Source organism: Crinia signifera, chromosome 1, assembly GCF_055691185.1.
Source record: "Crinia signifera chromosome 1, ASM5569118v1, whole genome shotgun sequence".
NCBI lineage: Eukaryota > Metazoa > Chordata > Amphibia > Anura > Myobatrachidae > Crinia > Crinia signifera.
The window spans coordinates 149145676-149165960 of record NC_139217.1 but is presented as its reverse complement, the minus strand read 5'-3'; the positions used below and the strand labels follow the sequence as shown (position 1 = coordinate 149165960).

Here is a 20285-nt window from a genome sequence, read left to right as displayed (position 1 = left end):
CATTATTTGTCACATTTCAAATATCCACAATCATTTCGCCTCATTTTACATTGGACTCTACTTGATCTCTTTTCAATTGGCAGACATTAACATTTTTAGGCAGTAATTAATTCATCGCCAAGTAGTACAGTTAAAAATTAAATCTGGAAGGCTACATTTCATCAGAGACTCAAATTCATCGTACTGTGAGAGGCACACAGCATTTCAATTAGACTAGTAACAAATCAATTTTCTTCATCTATTAGAATGGAAAGACATTTTTGAAGGGTGATAATATTGATGGCATCTAATGATCTGCACTGTAAACCTAGAGGCATATCATTTGTGTTTTGTCAAGAGGTCCTACAAGTCAAACTTCTCAGTTTATACTTTCAGTAACACAGATCTTTTTCCATTTTTGCGTACTAAAATTTTCCTATTTTTATAGTTTGCAGAACCTTCTAAACTGGCATCACTTTCCTACCAGAGCCTGGATAGCTCAGTCGGTAGAGCATCAGACTTTTAATATGAGGGTCCAGGGATCAAGTCCCTGTTCGGGCGAGATCTTTTTAAACAATACTATTGTGCGTTTAATAAACAGCTTTTCTAAGTAAAATATTACTTTCTGGGATGGCACAATGAGAGCATCAGAGCCTGGATAGCTCAGTCGGTAGAGCATCAGACTTTTAATCTGAGGGTCCAGGGTTCAAGTCCCTGTTCGGGCGAGATCCTTTTAAACAATACTGTTGTGCGTTTAATAAACAGCTTTTCCAAGTAAAATATTACTTTCTGGGATGGCACAATGAGAACATCAGAGCCTGGATAGCTCAGTCGGTAGAGCATCAGACTTTTAATCTGAGGGTCCAGGGTTCAAGTCCCTGTTCGGGCGTGTATATTTATGGTATCTAATGATCTGCAGCATAAGCTCAGATGCAGAAAAAAAATTTCATCAAGAGACTCTAAAAGCTAAACTTCTCTGTTTATTCTATCAATAATATTAATATTTTTCCGTTTTCAACAAAGAAAATTTTCTTTGGCATATCCTGGTTCAGGCGAGTATCTTTTTAAAAACAGATTGTTCTTTGTAAAATGGAGAACTTTGCAAAGTGGAAAATCACCCATTGAGGCAGGCATCTTTTAATTGTTGTTGCTTCATATACTCATTGTTCATTGAGTATCTGTACAGGCTGGCAAATTCCTATGAAAATTTTAAATGGACTATTGGTTTCATTGTCTTCACTCATTAAAATGATAAAGAAACTATTGAATATGCAGAGGCAAATGTCATTTCATCTGAAATAATCTCCAGAAACAAATGTTTTACAACTGCAAAACTTTATTTAATTCTTCTTTCCTTCAGTATTTAGGTTCGTTTTAGCCTCATCACATGAGCTAGGGAGAATATGTTTTGAGCCAAGAAAAGTCTGTACATTATTTGTCACATTTCAAATATCCACATAATGGACAATCATTTCGCCTCATTTTACATTGGACTCTACTTGATCTCTTTTCAATTGGCAGACATTAACATTTTTAGGCAGTAATTAATTCATCGCCAAGTAGTACAGTTAAAAATTAAATCTGGAAGGCTACATTTCATCAGAGACTCAAATTCATCGTACTGTGAGAGGCACACAGCATTTCAATTAGACTAGTAACAAATCAATTTTCTTCATCTATTAGAATGGAAAGACATTTTTGAAGGGTGATAATATTGATGGCATCTAATGATCTGCACTGTAAACCTAGAGGCATATCATTTGTGTTTTGTCAAGAGGTCCTACAAGTCAAACTTCTCAGTTTATACTTTCAGTAACACAGATCTTTTTCCATTTTTGCGTACTAAAATTTTCCCATTTTTATAGTTTGCAGAACCTTCTAAACTGGCATCACTTTCCTACCAGAGCCTGGATAGCTCAGTCGGTAGAGCATCAGACTTTTAATATGAGGGTCCAGGGATCAAGTCCCTGTTCGGGCGAGATCTTTTTAAACAATACTATTGTGCGTTTAATAAACAGCTTTTCTAAGTAAAATATTACTTTCTGGGATGGCACAATGAGAGCATCAGAGCCTGGATAGCTCAGTCGGTAGAGCATCAGACTTTTAATCTGAGGGTCCAGGGTTCAAGTCCCTGTTCGGGCGAGATCCTTTTAAACAATACTGTTGTGCGTTTAATAAACAGCTTTTCCAAGTAAAATATTACTTTCTGGGATGGCACAATGAGAACATCAGAGCCTGGATAGCTCAGTCGGTAGAGCATCAGACTTTTAATCTGAGGGTCCAGGGTTCAAGTCCCTGTTCGGGCGAGATCTTTTTAAACAATACTATTGTGCGTTTAATAAACAGCTTTTCTAAGTAAAATATTACTTTCTGGGATGGCACAATGAGAGCATCAGAGCCTGGATAGCTCAGTCGGTAGAGCATCAGACTTTTAACCTGAGGGTCCAGGGTTCAAGTCCCTGTTCGGGCGAGATCCTTTTAAACAATACTGTTGTGCGTTTAATAAACAGCTTTTCCAAGTAAAATATTACTTTCTGGGATGGCACAATGAGAACATCAGAGCCTGGATAGCTCAGTCGGTAGAGCATCAGACTTTTAATCTGAGGGTCCAGGGTTCAAGTCCCTGTTCGGGCGTGTATATTTATGGTATCTAATGATCTGCAGCATAAGCTCAGATGCAGAAAAAAAATTTCATCAAGAGACTCTAAAAGCTAAACTTCTCTGTTTATTCTATCAATAATATTAATATTTTTCCGTTTTCAACAAAGAAAATTTTCTTTGGCATATCCTGGTTCAGGCGAGTATCTTTTTAAAAACAGATTGTTCTTTGTAAAATGGAGAACTTTGCAAAGTGGAAAATCATTCATTGAGGCAGGCATCTTTTAATTGTTGTTGCTTCATATACTCATTGTTCATTGAGTATCTGTACAGGCTGGCAAATTCCTATGAAAATTTTTAATGGACTATTGGTTTCATTGTCTTCACTCATTAAAATGATAAAGAAACTATTGAATATGCAGAGGCAAATGTCATTTCATCTGAAATAATCTCCAGAAACAAATGTTTTACAACTGCAAAACTTTATTTAATTCTTCTTTCCTTCAGTATTTAGGTTCGTTTTAGCCTCATCACATGAGCTAGGGAGAATATGTTTTGAGCCAAGAAAAGTCTGTACATTATTTGTCACATTTCAAATATCCACATAATGGACAATCATTTCGCCTCATTTTACATTGGACTCTACTTGATCTCTTTTCAATTGGCAGACATTAACATTTTTAGGCAGTAATTAATTCATCGCCAAGTAGTACAGTTAAAAATTAAATCTGGAAGGCTACATTTCATCAGAGACTCAAATTCATCGTACTGTGAGAGGCACACAGCATTTCAATTAGACTAGTAACAAATCAATTTTATTCATCTATTAGAATGGAAAGACATTTTTGAAGGGTGATAATATTGATGGCATCTAATGATCTGCACTGTAAACCTAGAGGCATATCATTTGTGTTTTGTCAAGAGGTCCTACAAGTCAAACTTCTCAGTTTATACTTTCAGTAACACAGATCTTTTTCCATTTTTGCGTACTAAAATTTTCCCATTTTTATAGTTTGCAGAACCTTCTAAACTGGCATCACTTTCCTACCAGAGCCTGGATAGCTCAGTCGGTAGAGCATCAGACTTTTAATATGAGGGTCCAGGGATCAAGTCCCTGTTCGGGCGATATCTTTTTAAACAATACTATTGTGCGTTTAATAAACAGCTTTACTAAGTAAAATATTACTTTCTGGGATGGCACAATGAGAACATCAGAGCCTGGATAGCTCAGTCGGTAGAGCATCAGACTTTTAATCTGAGGGTCCAGGGTTCAAGTCCCTGTTCGGGCGTGTATATTTATGGTATCTAATGATCTGCAGCATAAGCTCAGATGCAGAAAAAAAATTTCATCAAGAGACTCTAAAAGCTAAACTTCTCTGTTTATTCTATCAATAATATTAATATTTTTCCGTTTTCAACAAAGAAAATTTTCTTTGGCATATCCTGGTTCAGGCGAGTATCTTTTTAAAAACAGATTGTTCTTTGTAAAATGGAGAACTTTGCAAAGTGGAAAATCACCCATTGAGGCAGGCATCTTTTAATTGTTGTTGCTTCATATACTCATTGTTCATTGAGTATCTGTACAGGCTGGCAAATTCCTATGAAAATTTTAAATGGACTATTGGTTTCATTGTCTTCACTCATTAAAATGATAAAGAAACTATTGAATATGCAGAGGCAAATGTCATTTCATCTGAAATAATCTCCAGAAACAAATGTTTTACAACTGCAAAACTTTATTTAATTCTTCTTTCCTTCAGTATTTAGGTTCGTTTTAGCCTCATCACATGAGCTAGGGAGAATATGTTTTGAGCCAAGAAAAGTCTGTACATTATTTGTCACATTTCAAATATCCACATAATGGACAATCATTTCGCCTCATTTTACATTGGACTCTACTTGATCTCTTTTCAATTGGCAGACATTAACATTTTTAGGCAGTAATTAATTCATCGCCAAGTAGTACAGTTAAAAATTAAATCTGGAAGGCTACATTTCATCAGAGACTCAAATTCATCGTACTGTGAGAGGCACACAGCATTTCAATTAGACTAGTAACAAATCAATTTTCTTCATCTATTAGAATGGAAAGACATTTTTGAAGGGTGATAATATTGATGGCATCTAATGATCTGCACTGTAAACCTAGAGGCATATCATTTGTGTTTTGTCAAGAGGTCCTACAAGTCAAACTTCTCAGTTTATACTTTCAGTAACACAGATCTTTTTCCATTTTTGCGTACTAAAATTTTCCCATTTTTATAGTTTGCAGAACCTTCTAAACTGGCATCACTTTCCTACCAGAGCCTGGATAGCTCAGTCGGTAGAGCATCAGACTTTTAATATGAGGGTCCAGGGATCAAGTCCCTGTTCGGGCGAGATCTTTTTAAACAATACTATTGTGCGTTTAATAAACAGCTTTTCTAAGTAAAATATTATTTTCTGGGATGGCACAATGAGATCATCAGAGCCTGGATAGCTCAGTCGGTAGAGCATCAGACTTTTAATCTGAGGGTCCAGGGTTCAAGTCCCTGTTTGGGCGAGATCCTTTTAAACAATACTGTTGTGCGTTTAATAAACAGCTTTTCCAAGTAAAATATTACTTTCTGGGATGGCACAATGAGAACATCAGAGCCTGGATAGCTCAGTCGGTAGAGCATCAGACTTTTAATCTGAGGGTCCAGGGTTCAAGTCCCTGTTCGGGCGTGTATATTTATGGTATCTAATGATCTGCAGCATAAGCTCAGATGCAGAAACAAAAATTTCATCAAGAGACTCTAAAAGCTAAACTTCTCTGTTTATTCTATCAATAATATTAATATTTTTCCGTTTTCAACAAAGAAAATTTTCTTTGGCATATCCTGGTTCAGGCGAGTATCTTTTTAAAAACAGATTGTTCTTTGTAAAATGGAGAACTTTGCAAAGTGGAAAATCACCCATTGAGGCAGGCATCTTTTAATTGTTGTTGCTTCATATACTCATTGTTCATTGAGTATCTGTACAGGCTGGCAAATTCCTATGAAAATTTTAAATGGACTATTGGTTTCATTGTCTTCACTCATTAAAATGATAAAGAAACTATTGAATATGCAGAGGCAAATGTCATTTCATCTGAAATAATCTCCAGAAACAAATGTTTTACAACTGCAAAACTTTATTTAATTCTTCTTTCCTTCAGTATTTAGGTTCGTTTTAGCCTCATCACATGAGCTAGGGAGAATATGTTTTGAGCCAAGAAAAGTCTGTACATTATTTGTCACATTTCAAATATCCACATAATGGACAATCATTTCGCCTCATTTTACATTGGACTCTACTTGATCTCTTTTCAATTGGCAGACATTAACATTTTTAGGCAGTAATTAATTCATCGCCAAGTAGTCCAGTTAAAAATTAAATCTGGAAGGCTACATTTCATCAGAGACTCAAATTCATCGTACTGTGAGAGGCACACAGCATTTCAATTAGACTAGTAACAAATCAATTTTCTTCATCTATTAGAATGGAAAGACATTTTTGAAGGGTGATAATATTGATGGCATCTAATGATCTGCACTGTAAACCTAGAGGCATATCATTTGTGTTTTGTCAAGAGGTCCTACAAGTCAAACTTCTCAGTTTATACTTTCAGTAACACAGATCTTTTTCCATTTTTGCGTACTAAAATTTTCCCATTTTTATAGTTTGCAGAACCTTCTAAACTGGCATCACTTTCCTACCAGAGCATGGATAGCTCAGTCGGTAGAGCATCAGACTTTTAATATGAGGGTCCAGGGATCAAGTCCCTGTTCGGGCGAGATCTTTTTAAACAATACTATTGTGCGTTTAATAAACAGCTTTTCTAAGTAAAATATTACTTTCTGGGATGGCACAATGAGAGCATCAGAGCCTGGATAGCTCAGTCGGTAGAGCATCAGACTTTTAATATGAGGGTCCAGGGATCAAGTCCCTGTTCGGGCGAGATCCTTTTAAACAATACTGTTGTGCGTTTAATAAACAGCTTTTCCAAGTAAAATATTACTTTCTGGGATGGCACAATGAGAACATCAGAGCCTGGATAGCTCAGTTGGTAGAGCATCAGACTTTTAATCTGAGGGTCCAGGGTTCAAGTCCCTGTTCGGGCGTGTATATTTATGGTATCTAATGATCTGCAGCATAAGCTCAGATGCAGAAAAAAAATTTCATCAAGAGACTCTAAAAGCTAAACTTCTCTGTTTATTCTATCAATAATATTAATATTTTTCCGTTTTCAACAAAGAAAATTTTCTTTGGCATATCCTGGTTCAGGCGAGTATCTTTTTAAAAACAGATTGTTCTTTGTAAAATGGAGAACTTTGCAAAGTGGAAAATCACCCATTGAGGCAGGCATCTTTTAATTGTTGTTGCTTCATATACTCATTGTTCATTGAGTATCTGTACAGGCTGGCAAATTCCTATGAAAATTTTAAATGGACTATTGGTTTCATTGTCTTCACTCATTAAAATGATAAAGAAACTATTGAATATGCAGAGGCAAATGTCATTTCATCTGAAATAATCTCCAGAAACAAATGTTTAACAACTGCAAAACTTTATTTAATTCTTCTTTCCTTCAGTATTTAGGTTCGTTTTAGCCTCATCACATGAGCTAGGGAGAATATGTTTTGAGCCAAGAAAAGTCTGTACATTATTTGTCACATTTCAAATATCCACATAATGGACAATCATTTCGCCTCATTTTACATTGGACTCTACTTGATCTCTTTTCAATTGGCAGACATTAACATTTTTAGGCAGTAATTAATTCATCGCCAAGTAGTACAGTTAAAAATTAAATCTGGAAGGCTACATTTCATCAGAGACTCAAATTCATCGTACTGTGAGAGGCACACAGCATTTCAATTAGACTAGTAACAAATCAATTTTCTTCATCTATTAGAATGGAAAGACATTTTTGAAGGGTGATAATATTGATGGCATCTAATGATCTGCACTGTAAACCTAGAGGCATATCATTTGTGTTTTGTCAAGAGGTCCTACAAGTCAAACTTCTCAGTTTATACTTTCAGTAACACAGATCTTTTTCCATTTTTGCGTACTAAAATTTTCCCATTTTTATAGTTTGCAGAACCTTCTAAACTGGCATCACTTTCCTACCAGAGCCTGGATAGCTCAGTCGGTAGAGCATCAGACTTTTAATATGAGGGTCCAGGGATCAAGTCCCTGTTTGGGCGAGATCTTTTTAAACAATACTATTGTGCGTTTAATAAACAGCTTTATACTTTCAGTAACACAGATCTTTTTCCATTTTTGCGTACTAAAATTTTCCCATTTTTATAGTTTGCAGAACCTTCTAAACTGGCATCACTTTCCTACCAGAGCCTGGATAGCTCAGTCGGTAGAGCATCAGACTTTTAATATGAGGGTCCAGGGATCAAGTCCCTGTTCGGGCGAGATCTTTTTAAACAATACTATTGTGCGTTTAATAAACAGCTTTTCTAAGTAAAATATTACTTTCTGGGATGGCACAATGAGAGCATCAGAGCCTGGATAGCTCAGTCGGTAGAGCATCAGACTTTTAATCTGAGGGTCCAGGGTTCAAGTCCCTGTTCGGGCGAGATCCTTTTAAACAATACTGTTGTGCGTTTAATAAACAGCTTTTCCAAGTAAAATATTACTTTCTGGGATGGCACAATGAGAACATCAGAGCCTGGATAGCTCAGTCGGTAGAGCATCAGACTTTTAATCTGAGGGTCCAGGGTTCAAGTCCCTGTTCGGGCGTGTATATTAATGGTATCTAATGATCTGCAGCATAAGCTCAGATGCAGAAAAAAAATTTCATCAAGAGACTCTAAAAGCTAAACTTCTCTGTTTATTCTATCAATAATATTAATATTTTTCCGTTTTCAACAAAGAAAATTTTCTTTGGCATATCCTGGTTCAGGCGAGTATCTTTTTAAAAACAGATTGTTCTTTGTAAAATGGAGAACTTTGCAAAGTGGAAAATCACCCATTGAGGCAGGCATCTTTTAATTGTTGTTGCTTCATATACTCATTGTTCATTGAGTATCTGTACAGGCTTACAAATTCCTATGAAAATTTTAAATGGACTATTGGTTTCATTGTCTTCACTCATTAAAATGATAAAGAAACTATTGAATATGCAGAGGCAAATGTCATTTCATCTGAAATAATCTCCAGAAACAAATGTTTTACAACTGCAAAACTTTATTTAATTCTTCTTTCCTTCAGTATTTAGGTTCGTTTTAGCCTCATCACATGAGCTAGGGAGAATATGTTTTGAGCCAAGAAAAGTCTGTACATTATTTGTCACATTTCAAATATCCACATAATGGACAATCATTTCGCCTCATTTTACATTGGACTCTACTTGATCTCTTTTCAATTGGCAGACATTAACATTTTTAGGCAGTAATTAATTCATCGCCAAGTAGTACAGTTAAAAATTAAATCTGGAAGGCTACATTTCATCAGAGACTCAAATTCATCGTACTGTGAGAGGCACACAGCATTTCAATTAGACTAGTAACAAATCAATTTTCTTCATCTATTAGAATGGAAAGACATTTTTGAAGGGTGATAATATTGATGGCATCTAATGATCTGCACTGTAAACCTAGAGGCATATCATTTGTGTTTTGTCAAGAGGTCCTACAAGTCAAACTTCTCAGTTTATACTTTCAGTAACACAGATCTTTTTCCATTTTTGCGTACTAAAATTTTCCCATTTTTATAGTTTGCAGAACCTTCTAAACTGGCATCACTTTCCTACCAGAGCCTGGATAGCTCAGTCGGTAGAGCATCAGACTTTTAATATGAGGGTCCAGGGATCAAGTCCCTGTTCGGGCGAGATCTTTTTAAACAATACTATTGTGCGTTTAATAAACAGCTTTTCTAAGTAAAATATTATTTTCTGGGATGGCACAATGAGAGCATCAGAGCCTGGATAGCTCAGTCGGTAGAGCATCAGACTTTTAATCTGAGGGTCCAGGGTTCAAGTCCCTGTTCGGGCGAGATCCTTTTAAACAATACGGTTGTGCGTTTAATAAACAGCTTTTCCAAGTAAAATATTACTTTCTGGGATGGCACAATGAGAACATCAGAGCCTGGATAGCTCAGTCGGTAGAGCATCAGACTTTTAATCTGAGGGTCCAGGGTTCAAGTCCCTGTTCGGGCGTGTATATTTATGGTATCTAATGATCTGCAGCATAAGCTCAGATGCAGAAAAAAAATTTCATCAAGAGACTCTAAAAGCTAAACTTCTCTGTTTATTCTATCAATAATATTAATATTTTTCCGTTTTCAACAAAGAAAATTTTCTTTGGCATATCCTGGTTCAGGCGAGTATCTTTTTAAAAACAGATTGTTCTTTGTAAAATGGAGAACTTTGCAAAGTGGAAAATCACCCATTGAGGCAGGCATCTTTTAATTGTTGTTGCTTCATATACTCATTGTTCATTGAGTATCTGTACAGGCTGGCAAATTCCTATGAAAATTTTAAATGGACTATTGGTTTCATTGTCTTCACTCATTAAAATGATAAAGAAACTATTGAATATGCAGAGGCAAATGTCATTTCATCTGAAATAATCTCCAGAAACAAATGTTTTACAACTGCAAAACTTTATTTAATTCTTCTTTCCTTCAGTATTTAGGTTCGTTTTAGCCTCATCACATGAGCTAGGGAGAATATGTTTTGAGCCAAGAAAAGTCTGTACATTATTTGTCACATTTCAAATATCCACATAATGGACAATCATTTCGCCTCATTTTACATTGGACTCTACTTGATCTCTTTTCAATTGGCAGACATTAACATTTTTAGGCAGTAATTAATTCATCGCCAAGTAGTACAGTTAAAAATTAAATCTGGAAGGCTACATTTCATCAGAGACTCAAATTCATCGTACTGTGAGAGGCACACAGCATTTCAATTAGACTAGTAACAAATCAATTTTCTTCATCTATTAGAATGGAAAGACATTTTTGAAGGGTGATAATATTGATGGCATCTAATGATCTGCACTGTAAACCTAGAGGCATATCATTTGTGTTTTGTCAAGAGGTCCTACAAGTCAAACTTCTCAGTTTATACTTTCAGTAACACAGATCTTTTTCCATTTTTGCGTACTAAAATTTTCCCATTTTTATAGTTTGCAGAACCTTCTAAACTGGCATCACTTTCCTACCAGAGCCTGGATAGCTCAGTCGGTAGAGCATCAGACTTTTAATATGAGGGTCCAGGGATCAAGTCCCTGTTCGGGCGAGATCTTTTTAAACAATACTATTGTGCGTTTAATAAACAGCTTTTCTAAGTAAAATATTATTTTCTGGGATGGCACAATGAGAGCATCAGAGCCTGGATAGCTCAGTCGGTAGAGCATCAGACTTTTAATCTGAGGGTCCAGGGTTCAAGTCCCTGTTCGGGCGAGATCCTTTTAAACAATACGGTTGTGCGTTTAATAAACAGCTTTTCCAAGTAAAATATTACTTTCTGGGATGGCACAATGAGAACATCAGAGCCTGGATAGCTCAGTCGGTAGAGCATCAGACTTTTAATCTGAGGGTCCAGGGTTCAAGTCCCTGTTCGGGCGTGTATATTTATGGTATCTAATGATCTGCAGCATAAGCTCAGATGCAGAAAAAAAATTTCATCAAGAGACTCTAAAAGCTAAACTTCTCTGTTTATTCTATCAATAATATTAATATTTTTCCGTTTTCAACAAAGAAAATTTTCTTTGGCATATCCTGGTTCAGGCGAGTATCTTTTTAAAAACAGATTGTTCTTTGTAAAATGGAGAACTTTGCAAAGTGGAAAATCACCCATTGAGGCAGGCATCTTTTAATTGTTGTTGCTTCATATACTCATTGTTCATTGAGTATCTGTACAGGCTGGCAAATTCCTATGAAAATTTTAAATGGACTATTGGTTTCATTGTCTTCACTCATTAAAATGATAAAGAAACTATTGAATATGCAGAGGCAAATGTCATTTCATCTGAAATAATCTCCAGAAACAAATGTTTTACAACTGCAAAACTTTATTTAATTCTTCTTTCCTTCAGTATTTAGGTTCGTTTTAGCCTCATCACATGAGCTAGGGAGAATATGTTTTGAGCCAAGAAAAGTCTGTACATTATTTGTCACATTTCAAATATCCACATAATGGACAATCATTTCGCCTCATTTTACATTGGACTCTACTTGATCTCTTTTCAATTGGCAGACATTAACATTTTTAGGCAGTAATTAATTCATCGCCAAGTAGTACAGTTAAAAATTAAATCTGGAAGGCTACATTTCATCAGAGACTCAAATTCATCGTACTGTGAGAGGCACACAGCATTTCAATTAGACTAGTAACAAATCAATTTTCTTCATCTATTAGAATGGAAAGACATTTTTGAAGGGTGATAATATTGATGGCATCTAATGATCTGCACTGTAAACCTAGAGGCATATCATTTGTGTTTTGTCAAGAGGTCCTACAAGTCAAACTTCTCAGTTTATACTTTCAGTAACACAGATCTTTTTCCATTTTTGCGTACTAAAATTTTCCCATTTTTATAGTTTGCAGAACCTTCTAAACTGGCATCACTTTCCTACCAGAGCCTGGATAGCTCAGTCGGTAGAGCATCAGACTTTTAATATGAGGGTCCAGGGATCAAGTCCCTGTTCGGGCGAGATCTTTTTAAACAATACTATTGTGCGTTTAATAAACAGCTTTTCTAAGTAAAATATTATTTTCTGGGATGGCACAATGAGAGCATCAGAGCCTGGATAGCTCAGTCGGTAGAGCATCAGACTTTTAATCTGAGGGTCCAGGGTTCAAGTCCCTGTTCGGGCGAGATCCTTTTAAACAATACTGTTGTGCGTTTAATAAACAGCTTTTCCAAGTAAAATATTACTTTCTGGGATGGCACAATGAGAACATCAGAGCCTGGATAGCTCAGTCGGTAGAGCATCAGACTTTTAATCTGAGGGTCCAGGGTTCAAGTCCCTGTTCGGGCGTGTATATTTATGGTATCTAATGATCTGCAGCATAAGCTCAGATGCAGAAAAAAAATTTCATCAAGAGACTCTAAAAGCTAAACTTCTCTGTTTATTCTATCAATAATATTAATATTTTTCCGTTTTCAACAAAGAAAATTTTCTTTGGCATATCCTGGTTCAGGCGAGTATCTTTTTAAAAACAGATTGTTCTTTGTAAAATGGAGAACTTTGCAAAGTGGAAAATCACCCATTGAGGCAGGCATCTTTTAATTGTTGTTGCTTCATATACTCATTGTTCATTGAGTATCTGTACAGGCTGGCAAATTCCTATGAAAATTTTAAATGGACTATTGGTTTCATTGTCTTCACTCATTAAAATGATAAAGAAACTATTGAATATGCAGAGGCAAATGTCATTTCATCTGAAATAATCTCCAGAAACAAATGTTTTACAACTGCAAAACTTTATTTAATTCTTCTTTCCTTCAGTATTTAGGTTCGTTTTAGCCTCATCACATGAGCTAGGGAGAATATGTTTTGAGCCAAGAAAAGTCTGTACATTATTTGTCACATTTCAAATATCCACATAATGGACAATCATTTCGCCTCATTTTACATTGGACTCTACTTGATCTCTTTTCAATTGGCAGACATTAACATTTTTAGGCAGTAATTAATTCATCGCCAAGTAGTACAGTTAAAAATTAAATCTGGAAGGCTACATTTCATCAGAGACTCAAATTCATCGTACTGTGAGAGGCACACAGCATTTCAATTAGACTAGTAACAAATCAATTTTCTTCATCTATTAGAATGGAAAGACATTTTTGAAGGGTGATAATATTGATGGCATCTAATGATCTGCACTGTAAACCTAGAGGCATATCATTTGTGTTTTGTCAAGAGGTCCTACAAGTCAAACTTCTCAGTTTATACTTTCAGTAACACAGATCTTTTTCCATTTTTGCGTACTAAAATTTTCCCATTTTTATAGTTTGCAGAACCTTCTAAACTGGCATCACTTTCCTACCAGAGCCTGGATAGCTCAGTCGGTAGAGCATCAGACTTTTAATATGAGGGTCCAGGGATCAAGTCCCTGTTCGGGCGAGATCTTTTTAAACAATACTATTGTGCGTTTAATAAACAGCTTTTCTAAGTAAAATATTACTTTCTGGGATGGCACAATGAGAGCATCAGAGCCTGGATAGCTCAGTCAGTAGAGCATCAGACTTTTAATCTGAGGGTCCAGGGTTCAAGTCCCTGTTCGGGCGAGATCCTTTTAAACAATACTGTTGTGCGTTTAATAAACAGCTTTTCCAAGTAAAATATTACTTTCTGGGATGGCACAATGAGAACATCAGAGCCTGGATAGCTCAGTCGGTAGAGCATCAGACTTTTAATCTGAGGGTCCAGGGTTCAAGTCCCTGTTCGGGCGTGTATATTTATGGTATCTAATGATCTGCAGCATAAGCTCAGATGCAGAAAAAAAATTTCATCAAGAGACTCTAAAAGCTAAACTTCTCTGTTTATTCTATCAATAATATTAATATTTTTCCGTTTTCAACAAAGAAAATTTTCTTTGGCATATCCTGGTTCAGGCGAGTATCTTTTTAAAAACAGATTGTTCTTTGTAAAATGGAGAACTTTGCAAAGTGGAAAATCACCCATTGAGGCAGGCATCTTTTAATTGTTGTTGCTTCATATACTCATTGTTCATTGAGTATCTGTACAGGCTGGCAAATTCCTATGAAAATTTTAAATGGACTATTGGTTTCATTGTCTTCACTCATTAAAATGATAAAGAAACTATTGAATATGCAGAGGCAAATGTCATTTCATCTGAAATAATCTCCAGAAACAAATGTTTTACAACTGCAAAACTTTATTTAATTCTTCTTTCCTTCAGTATTTAGGTTCGTTTTAGCCTCATCACATGAGCTAGGGAGAATATGTTTTGAGCCAAGAAAAGTCTGTACATTATTTGTCACATTTCAAATATCCACATAATGGACAATCATTTCGCCTCATTTTACATTGGACTCTACTTGATCTCTTTTCAATTGGCAGACATTAACATTTTTAGGCAGTAATTAATTCATCGCCAAGTAGTACAGTTAAAAATTAAATCTGGAAGGCTACATTTCATCAGAGACTCAAATTCATCGTACTGTGAGAGGCACACAGCATTTCAATTAGACTAGTAACAAATCAATTTTCTTCATCTATTAGAATGGAAAGACATTTTTGAAGGGTGATAATATTGATGGCATCTAATGATCTGCACTGTAAACCTAGAGGCATATCATTTGTGTTTTGTCAAGAGGTCCTACAAGTCAAACTTCTCAGTTTATACTTTCAGTAACACAGATCTTTTTCCATTTTTGCGTACTAAAATTTTCCCATTTTTATAGTTTGCAGAACCTTCTAAACTGGCATCACTTTCCTACCAGAGCCTGGATAGCTCAGTCGGTAGAGCATCAGACTTTTAATATGAGGGTCCAGGGATCAAGTCCCTGTTCGGGCGAGATCTTTTTAAACAATACTATTGTGCGTTTAATAAACAGCTTTTCTAAGTAAAATATTACTTTCTGGGATGGCACAATGAGAGCATCAGAGCCTGGATAGCTCAGTCGGTAGAGCATCAGACTTTTAATCTGAGGGTCCAGGGTTCAAGTCCCTGTTCGGGCGAGATCCTTTTAAACAATACTGTTGTGCGTTTAATAAACAGCTTTTCCAAGTAAAATATTACTTTCTGGGATGGCACAATGAGAACAGCAGAGCCTGGATAGCTCAGTTGGTAGAGCATCAGACTTTTAATCTGAGGGTCCAGGGTTCAAGTCCCTGTTCGGGCGTGTATATTTATGGTATCTAATGATCTGCAGCATAAGCTCAGATGCAGAAAAAAAATTTCATCAAGAGACTCTAAAAGCTAAACTTCTCTGTTTATTCTATCAATAATATTAATATTTTTCCGTTTTCAACAAAGAAAATTTTCTTTGGCATATCCTGGTTCAGGCGAGTATCTTTTTAAAAACTGATTGTTCTTTGTAAAATGGAGAACTTTGCAAAGTGGAAAATCACCCATTGAGGCAGGCATCTTTTAATTGTTGTTGCTTCATATACTCATTGTTCATTGAGTATCTGTACAGGCTGGCAAATTCCTATGAAAATTTTAAATGGACTATTGGTTTCATTGTCTTCACTCATTAAAATTATAAAGAAACTATTGAATATGCAGAGGCAAATGTCATTTCATCTGAAATAATCTCCAGAAACAAATGTTTTACAACTGCAAAACTTTATTTAATTCTTCTTTCCTTCAGTATTTAGGTTCGTTTTAGCCTCATCACATGAGCTAGGGAGAATATGTTTTGAGCCAAGAAAAGTCTGTACATTATTTGTCACATTTCAAATATCCACAATCATTTCGCCTCATTTTACATTGGACTCTACTTGATCTCTTTTCAATTGGCAGACATTAACATTTTTAGGCAGTAATTAATTCATCGCCAAGTAGTACAGTTAAAAATTAAATCTGGAAGGCTACATTTCATCAGAGACTCAAATTCATCGTACTGTGAGAGGCACACAGCATTTCAATTAGACTAGTAACAAATCAATTTTCTTCATCTATTAGAATGGAAAGACATTTTTGAAGGGTGATAATATTGATGGCATCTAATGATCTGCACTGTAAACCTAGAGGCATATCATTTGTGTTTTGTCAAGAGGTCCTACAAGTCAAACTTCTCAGTTTATACTTTCAGTAACACAGATCTTTTTCCATTTTTGCGTACTAAAATTTTCCTATTTTTATAGTTTGCAGAACCTTCTAAACTGGCATCACTTTCCTACCAGAGCCTGGATAGCTCAGTCGGTAGAGCATCAGACTTTTAATATGAGGGTCCAGGGATCAAGTCCCTGTTCGGGCGAGATCTTTTTAAACAATACTATTGTGCGTTTAATAAACAGCTTTTCTAAGTAAAATATTACTTTCTGGGATGGCACAATGAGAGCATCAGAGCCTGGATAGCTCAGTCAGTAGAGCATCAGACTTTTAATCTGAGGGTCCAGGGTTCAAGTCCCTGTTCGGGCGAGATCCTTTTAAACAATACTGTTGTGCGTTTAATAAACAGCTTTTCCAAGTAAAATATTACTTTCTGGGATGGCACAATGAGAACATCAGAGCCTGGATAGCTCAGTCGGTAGAGCATCAGACTTTTAATCTGAGGGTCCAGGGTTCAAGTCCCTGTTCGGGCGTGTATATTTATGGTATCTAATGATCTGCAGCATAAGCTCAGATGCAGAAAAAAAATTTCATCAAGAGACTCTAAAAGCTAAACTTCTCTGTTTATTCTATCAATAATATTAATATTTTTCCGTTTTCAACAAAGAAAATTTTCTTTGGCATATCCTGGTTCAGGCGAGTATCTTTTTAAAAACAGATTGTTCTTTGTAAAATGGAGAACTTTGCAAAGTGGAAAATCACCCATTGAGGCAGGCATCTTTTAATTGTTGTTGCTTCATATACTCATTGTTCATTGAGTATCTGTACAGGCTGGCAAATTCCTATGAAAATTTTAAATGGACTATTGGTTTCATTGTCTTCACTCATTAAAATGATAAAGAAACTATTGAATATGCAGAGGCAAATGTCATTTCATCTGAAATAATCTCCAGAAACAAATGTTTTACAACTGCAAAACTTTATTTAATTCTTCTTTCCTTCAGTATTTAGGTTCGTTTTAGCCTCATCACATGAGCTAGGGAGAATATGTTTTGAGCCAAGAAAAGTCTGTACATTATTTGTCACATTTCAAATATCCACATAATGGACAATCATTTCGCCTCATTTTACATTGGACTCTACTTGATCTCTTTTCAATTGGCAGACATTAACATTTTTAGGCAGTAATTAATTCATCGCCAAGTAGTACAGTTAAAAATTAAATCTGGAAGGCTACATTTCATCAGAGACTCAAATTCATCGTACTGTGAGAGGCACACAGCATTTCAATTAGACTAGTAACAAATCAATTTTCTTCATCTATTAGAATGGAAAGACATTTTTGAAGGGTGATAATATTGATGGCATCTAATGATCTGCACTGTAAACCTAGAGGCATATCATTTGTGTTTTGTCAAGAGGTCCTACAAGTCAAACTTCTCAGTTTATACTTTCAGTAACACAGATCTTTTTCCATTTTTGCGTACTAAAATTTTCCCATTTTTATAGTTTGCAGAACCTTCTAAACTGGCATCACTTTCCTACCAGAGCCTGGATAGCTCAGTCGGTAGAGCATCAGACTTTTAATATGAGGGTCCAGGGATCAAGTCCCTGTTCGGGCGAGATCTTTTTAAACAATACTATTGTGCGTTTAATAAACAGCTTTTCTAAGTAAAATATTATTTTCTGGGATGGCACAATGAGAGCATCAGAGCCTGGATAGCTCAGTCGGTAGAGCATCAGACTTTTAATCTGAGGGTCCAGGGTTCAAGTCCCTGTTCGGGCGAGATCCTTTTAAACAATACTGTTGTGCGTTTAATAAACAGCTTTTCCAAGTAAAATATTACTTTCTGGGATGGCACAATGAGAACATCAGAGCCTGGATAGCTCAGTCGGTAGAGCATCAGACTTTTAATCTGAGGGTCCAGGGTTCAAGTCCCTGTTCGGGCGTGTATATTTATGGTATCTAATGATCTGCAGCATAAGCTCAGATGCAGAAAAAAAATTTCATCAAGAGACTCTAAAAGCTAAACTTCTCTGTTTATTCTATCAATAATATTAATATTTTTCCGTTTTCAACAAAGAAAATTTTCTTTGGCATATCCTGGTTCAGGCGAGTATCTTTTTAAAAACAGATTGTTCTTTGTAAAATGGAGAACTTTGCAAAGTGGAAAATCACCCATTGAGGCAGGCATCTTTTAATTGTTGTTGCTTCATATACTCATTGTTCATTGAGTATCTGTACAGGCTGGCAAATTCCTATGAAAATTTTAAATGGACTATTGGTTTCATTGTCTTCACTCATTAAAATGATAAAGAAACTATTGAATATGCAGAGGCAAATGTCATTTCATCTGAAATAATCTCCAGAAACAAATGTTTTACAACTGCAAAACTTTATTTAATTCTTCTTTCCTTCAGTATTTAGGTTCGTTTTAGCCTCATCACATGAGCTAGGGAGAATATGTTTTGAGCCAAGAAAAGTCTGTACATTATTTGTCACATTTCAAATATCCACATAATGGACAATCATTTCGCCTCATTTTACATTGGACTCTACTTGATCTCTTTTCAATTGGCAGACATTAACATTTTTAGGCAGTAATTAATTCATCGCCAAGTAGTACAGTTAAAAATTAAATCTGGAAGGCTACATTTCATCAGAGACTCAAATTCATCGTACTGTGAGAGGCACACAGCATTTCAATTAGACTAGTAACAAATCAATTTTCTTCATCTATTAGAATGGAAAGACATTTTTGAAGGGTGATAATATTGATGGCATCTAATGATCTGCACTGTAAACCTAGAGGCATATCATTTGTGTTTTGTCAAGAGGTCCTACAAGTCAAACTTCTCAGTTTATACTTTCAGTAACACAGATCTTTTTCCATTTTTGCGTACTAAAATTTTCCCATTTTTATAGTTTGCAGAACCTTCTAAACTGGCATCACTTTCCTACCAGAGCCTGGATAGCTCAGTCGGTAGAGCATCAGACTTTTAATATGAGGGTCCAGGGATCAAGTCCCTGTTCGGGCGAGATCCTTTTAAACAATACTGTTGTGCGTTTAATAAACAGCTTTTCCAAGTAAAATATTACTTTCTGGGATGGCACAATGAGAACATCAGAGCCTGGATAGCTCAGTTGGTAGAGCATCAGACTTTTAATCTGAGGGTCCAGGGTTCAAGTCCCTGTTCGGGCGTGTATATTTATGGTATCTAATGATCTGCAGCATAAGCTCAGATGCAGAAAAAAAATTTCATCAAGAGACTCTAAAAGCTAAACTTCTCTGTTTATTCTATCAATAATATTAATATTTTTCCGTTTTCAACAAAGAAAATTTTCTTTGGCATATCCTGGTTCAGGCGAGTATCTTTTTAAAAACAGATTGTTCTTTGTAAAATGGAGAACTTTGCAAAGTGGAAAATCACCCATTGAGGCAGGCATCTTTTAATTGTTGTTGCTTCATATACTCATTGTTCATTGAGTATCTGTACAGGCTGGCAAATTCCTATGAAAATTTTAAATGGACTATTGGTTTCATTGTCTTCACTCATTAAAATGATAAAGAAACTATTGAATATGCAGAGGCAAATGTCATTTCATCTGAAATAATCTCCAGAAACAAATGTTTAACAACTGCAAAACTTTATTTAATTCTTCTTTCCTTCAGTATTTAGGTTCATTTTAGCCTCATCACATGAGCTAGGGAGAATATGTTTTGAGCCAAGAAAAGTCTGTACATTATTTGTCACATTTCAAATATCCACATAATGGACAATCATTTCGCCTCATTTTACATTGGACTCTACTTGATCTCTTTTCAATTGGCAGACATTAACATTTTTAGGCAGTAATTAATTCATCGCCAAGTAGTACAGTTAAAAATTAAATCTGGAAGGCTACATTTCATCAGAGACTCAAATTCATCGTACTGTGAGAGGCACACAGCATTTCAATTAGACTAGTAACAAATCAATTTTCTTC

General features: G+C 35.7%; 23 non-coding genes across 23 annotated transcripts; all 23 read left to right on the top strand.

Moving 5' to 3' along the window:
* The first annotated feature begins 631 nt into the window (after window positions 1-631).
* Window positions 632-704, top strand: TRNAK-UUU (transfer RNA lysine (anticodon UUU)). The gene has a single exon. It is a non-coding gene; the product is annotated as a tRNA-Lys (tRNA).
* Window positions 705-795: 91 nt separating this feature from the next.
* On the top strand, window positions 796-868 carry TRNAK-UUU (transfer RNA lysine (anticodon UUU)). The gene has a single exon. It is a non-coding gene; the product is annotated as a tRNA-Lys (tRNA).
* A 1180-nt stretch (window positions 869-2048) lies between these two features.
* On the top strand, window positions 2049-2121 carry TRNAK-UUU (transfer RNA lysine (anticodon UUU)). Its single transcript has one exon. It is a non-coding gene; the product is annotated as a tRNA-Lys (tRNA).
* Window positions 2122-2212: 91 nt separating this feature from the next.
* On the top strand, window positions 2213-2285 carry TRNAK-UUU (transfer RNA lysine (anticodon UUU)). The gene has a single exon. It is a non-coding gene; the product is annotated as a tRNA-Lys (tRNA).
* Window positions 2286-2540: 255 nt separating this feature from the next.
* On the top strand, window positions 2541-2613 carry TRNAK-UUU (transfer RNA lysine (anticodon UUU)). The gene has a single exon. It is a non-coding gene; the product is annotated as a tRNA-Lys (tRNA).
* Window positions 2614-3793: 1180 nt separating this feature from the next.
* On the top strand, window positions 3794-3866 carry TRNAK-UUU (transfer RNA lysine (anticodon UUU)). Its single transcript has one exon. It is a non-coding gene; the product is annotated as a tRNA-Lys (tRNA).
* A 1344-nt stretch (window positions 3867-5210) lies between these two features.
* Window positions 5211-5283, top strand: TRNAK-UUU (transfer RNA lysine (anticodon UUU)). The gene has a single exon. It is a non-coding gene; the product is annotated as a tRNA-Lys (tRNA).
* Window positions 5284-6628: 1345 nt separating this feature from the next.
* On the top strand, window positions 6629-6701 carry TRNAK-UUU (transfer RNA lysine (anticodon UUU)). Its single transcript has one exon. It is a non-coding gene; the product is annotated as a tRNA-Lys (tRNA).
* Window positions 6702-8100: 1399 nt separating this feature from the next.
* TRNAK-UUU (transfer RNA lysine (anticodon UUU)) lies at window positions 8101-8173 on the top strand. The gene has a single exon. It is a non-coding gene; the product is annotated as a tRNA-Lys (tRNA).
* A 91-nt stretch (window positions 8174-8264) lies between these two features.
* TRNAK-UUU (transfer RNA lysine (anticodon UUU)) lies at window positions 8265-8337 on the top strand. The gene has a single exon. It is a non-coding gene; the product is annotated as a tRNA-Lys (tRNA).
* A 1180-nt stretch (window positions 8338-9517) lies between these two features.
* On the top strand, window positions 9518-9590 carry TRNAK-UUU (transfer RNA lysine (anticodon UUU)). Its single transcript has one exon. It is a non-coding gene; the product is annotated as a tRNA-Lys (tRNA).
* A 91-nt stretch (window positions 9591-9681) lies between these two features.
* TRNAK-UUU (transfer RNA lysine (anticodon UUU)) lies at window positions 9682-9754 on the top strand. Its single transcript has one exon. It is a non-coding gene; the product is annotated as a tRNA-Lys (tRNA).
* A 1180-nt stretch (window positions 9755-10934) lies between these two features.
* Window positions 10935-11007, top strand: TRNAK-UUU (transfer RNA lysine (anticodon UUU)). The gene has a single exon. It is a non-coding gene; the product is annotated as a tRNA-Lys (tRNA).
* Window positions 11008-11098: 91 nt separating this feature from the next.
* On the top strand, window positions 11099-11171 carry TRNAK-UUU (transfer RNA lysine (anticodon UUU)). The gene has a single exon. It is a non-coding gene; the product is annotated as a tRNA-Lys (tRNA).
* A 1180-nt stretch (window positions 11172-12351) lies between these two features.
* TRNAK-UUU (transfer RNA lysine (anticodon UUU)) lies at window positions 12352-12424 on the top strand. The gene has a single exon. It is a non-coding gene; the product is annotated as a tRNA-Lys (tRNA).
* Window positions 12425-12515: 91 nt separating this feature from the next.
* On the top strand, window positions 12516-12588 carry TRNAK-UUU (transfer RNA lysine (anticodon UUU)). The gene has a single exon. It is a non-coding gene; the product is annotated as a tRNA-Lys (tRNA).
* A 1344-nt stretch (window positions 12589-13932) lies between these two features.
* On the top strand, window positions 13933-14005 carry TRNAK-UUU (transfer RNA lysine (anticodon UUU)). Its single transcript has one exon. It is a non-coding gene; the product is annotated as a tRNA-Lys (tRNA).
* Window positions 14006-15185: 1180 nt separating this feature from the next.
* Window positions 15186-15258, top strand: TRNAK-UUU (transfer RNA lysine (anticodon UUU)). The gene has a single exon. It is a non-coding gene; the product is annotated as a tRNA-Lys (tRNA).
* A 91-nt stretch (window positions 15259-15349) lies between these two features.
* Window positions 15350-15422, top strand: TRNAK-UUU (transfer RNA lysine (anticodon UUU)). The gene has a single exon. It is a non-coding gene; the product is annotated as a tRNA-Lys (tRNA).
* A 1335-nt stretch (window positions 15423-16757) lies between these two features.
* On the top strand, window positions 16758-16830 carry TRNAK-UUU (transfer RNA lysine (anticodon UUU)). Its single transcript has one exon. It is a non-coding gene; the product is annotated as a tRNA-Lys (tRNA).
* Window positions 16831-18010: 1180 nt separating this feature from the next.
* Window positions 18011-18083, top strand: TRNAK-UUU (transfer RNA lysine (anticodon UUU)). Its single transcript has one exon. It is a non-coding gene; the product is annotated as a tRNA-Lys (tRNA).
* Window positions 18084-18174: 91 nt separating this feature from the next.
* On the top strand, window positions 18175-18247 carry TRNAK-UUU (transfer RNA lysine (anticodon UUU)). Its single transcript has one exon. It is a non-coding gene; the product is annotated as a tRNA-Lys (tRNA).
* A 1180-nt stretch (window positions 18248-19427) lies between these two features.
* On the top strand, window positions 19428-19500 carry TRNAK-UUU (transfer RNA lysine (anticodon UUU)). Its single transcript has one exon. It is a non-coding gene; the product is annotated as a tRNA-Lys (tRNA).
* Window positions 19501-20285: the final 785 nt, after the last annotated feature.